The sequence below is a fragment of the Chaetura pelagica genome, unplaced genomic scaffold (genome assembly GCF_000747805.2).
Source record: "Chaetura pelagica isolate M959 unplaced genomic scaffold, ChaPel_1.0 scaffold275, whole genome shotgun sequence".
In the NCBI taxonomy this organism is placed as follows: Eukaryota; Metazoa; Chordata; class Aves; order Apodiformes; family Apodidae; genus Chaetura; species Chaetura pelagica.
In genome coordinates this window covers 6,009,374-6,012,517 of record NW_009953486.1, presented here as the reverse complement: position 1 = coordinate 6,012,517, position 3,144 = coordinate 6,009,374, and positions in this window count along the sequence as shown.

The following is a 3,144-nucleotide window of genomic DNA, read 5'->3' as shown; positions in this document are numbered from 1 at the left end:
CACTTTTTCTTTCTCCACAATGCTACACAAATTGTGAAGGAGGTAACCAACTCTAAGATTAATTTAATTCAAGACGAGTTATATACTTACATACATCTAGCTTCTAGAGGGAAAAAAAAGAAGGAAAGGAAAAGCCCCCCACATTTAATTATCAGTATAGCAGCCACTGAAAGACAGACAGACAACAAAAATAAGTAAGATAAGACACTTTAAGTAAGACAGCTGAGTTTGTTGTGACTACTCATGACAGGAACTGTTATCAAAGTCAAGTACATGATGAGCACTTGGCCCTTTATTGTGGACAAAAATGTCTGTAAACTTTACTTTAATGCACAACAAATCACACATTTTTAAAAAATCAGACCAAAACCACCCCAAAGCTATAGCAACAGAGGATTTCTGCTATCTTAGATCACACAATTGTTCCATGTAATCTGCACATAACCAAGAAATTGGAAAACCTGTAAGAACATACCTAGTTGATTGTATGTTGCTATATTTGGGGGGATAAAATTCCCTACAGACCCCAGCAGGGAATTCAGCTCAAGCCCTGAAGCATGAGATTTGATTACTCTTTTTTGAACATGCATAACTGTCATTGCTATTACTGGTCATAACACTTTGTCAGGAAAGAGAAATATTATTCTGCAATGTAATAAAAATAGATAAAATTCAATATATCTTCAGAATAATTTGCTACATTTCCAAAGTAAACATTAAGCACCTATCAAGATTATTCCATTGGATAAACCAAGGGAGCTTTCAGTGTTTTCTGTTCATTTTATTGTCTTTAATTTTCAAGTGTGCAAAAATGCATTCTGTAAATATTATGAGTTCTTCCTGTGCTTAAGAGATGCTAAATGACCTTCACCAACCCAGTTATAAATAACAGAAGCAGGGAGCACACAAACGCTGTATAGTTTCAGCTCTACTCAAACCTACCAGGGAATTTTGACCAGTGGATAAAAATGGACACCAGATTCTGCTTGCTTTTTTTCTCCTTCTTCATAATCCCACCCCAGTTCCCTCTTGAAAGGCATTCTGTTCTGTCAGCCATAATGGCATCTGCTGGTGGAGACAGGAAGCCATAAATCTGTAGGGTTCCTCTCGACCAAGCCTTGTTAATGCTCCCATTTATCACTGAGGATAGGGTGCCATCTCACTAGTGCTCTACTCAGAAGTCCATCTTCTCGATTTCCCCTTCCCAAAGGAGTAACCATTTAAAACAGTGACTTTCTCATCTTGCATGTTGAGACTGAAAACGCCACTGATACAAATACCATACCCAGTGTGCAGCATTTGGATTTAAGCCATGACTCTGGAGAACAATAGCTGCTACTTGCTGATCCCAGACTACACTGAATTGCTGCCTTGCTTACATCTAGAGCTTATATCTTTTAAACTTGCAAAATAGTAGCAGATCCCAGATGGAGAGGTTAAAATCTGAAGGGACCGTATTATTTGTTCCCTTGTTCCCCCTGATGCCTGCTATTTTCCCAGCACTTTACACCATATCCCACTATTTGGGATAATTGATAATAAATACATTGCTGTGTTAAACAAGCTTTTAATGCACAATTTGGAATAAGGAAACTGTCTTGATCAGAGGTGCAGTGTCTTCCTGTGCAGTCAGGGAGGAGAGGAAATGTAAAACCAACTAGAAGTAGCTCTGTTTTTCTGATTTGGGAACCAAGAAATAGAAATTGAAGTGTTCAAAATCACAAATCATGGCCAGATGAAATGTGAAAAAAAATTCTAGTTTGCTACCCTGCCCCTAAACTACCTGATCCAGGACCAGTGCCACACTTAAAAATTAGTGTGTCACTTCTTCTCATCACAGTGCTGGAATAATTGGCCCAATGCTGCAGGTGCTGTGGCCCCTCATGGCTTTGTGTTTACACCTGCCGGAACTGGAGGCAAAGCAGAAACCCCCTGGTGTGCACTAGCAGGATTTTTACACGTGCTGCCCACAGGTATAAGAGGTCTGTGCAATTCCAACTGATTCAAGCAGAGCTGTTCACTTCTGAGTGAGTTATGCTACGCAGAAGTGGAAAAATGAGTATTTTATAGTAGTGATAGCCTATTTTATTGCTCAAACTATGCATTTGCTTGCACCAATAAATACTTTTAAATTGCTTATAAAAATTGCTACAGTTTACACAGGGAAGGCTATCAAATAATGTAAGTGAAATCAGTTAGGTGGACACGTTCATAAATACAATCTCATATTAGGCTGCTAAATATAGAGGTCACTTAGGGGTCTTCCCACAAAAACTCATTCCCTTGTCTGAGCTGTGGGACTGTGGTTTGCAGATCACCAGTGACACTGGCTTTAACACTCTTTCTGGTGCTTTGTGACAGAGCCTGGTCTAACAGATTGATTTTAGAGGGATGCAAATTATTCCTACTGAACCCAGAAGCTTCATTAGAAAGATACAAATGCCAGAACAGCAACAGAACTATCTACGAACTCAGTTCCATAGCTAACTCCTGGATGAGGCGACAGAGTACAGCAAAATTCCCTTTTTAGGAATTCTTATACAAATTGTAATTGCACACATAGAAATTCGTTTGTCCTTTCAGTCCCAAATAACTTTTAAAACCTCAAGGTGTTAGCAAAAGCTATGGGGGGGGGGAGGGGGAACCATAAATCTGAAACTCATAAACCAGGCAGGGGAAGTTATCTCCGTGTGTCTGAGAGACCAAAACTGTTCAAAGCTTCATCATCACCTGCCCCTCCTTGGCCTGTCAGTTTCTTGGGCTCTCTGAAAGGGTGAGAAACTCTGTAGGGTCAGATGGACAGAGATTTGGTTTGCCATGTGGATGAAGCAGCACCTGATGGACACAGACTGATCCCACTGAAGCCACTCACCAGGGGGAATGAGGAGATGGGAAGGTGCGTGGGCAGGACATACTGACCCTGCTGTCCCGGGCTCTGGTGCTGCCGTGTCTGCTTATGACAGAAGGGCCTCAAATGATGCCTTGGGCTCCACCCGAACTCCACCAAACTTCGCCTTCCCGTCGGACCACGCTGGTTCCCCCCGGGCCGCTCCCGACGCGGGGGGCACCGACGGGGTGAAGAAGAAGGCGGCAGAAGAGAACGGCCCCGCTGCCCCCAGCCCCAATTGCTCCGCGGCCATTTAC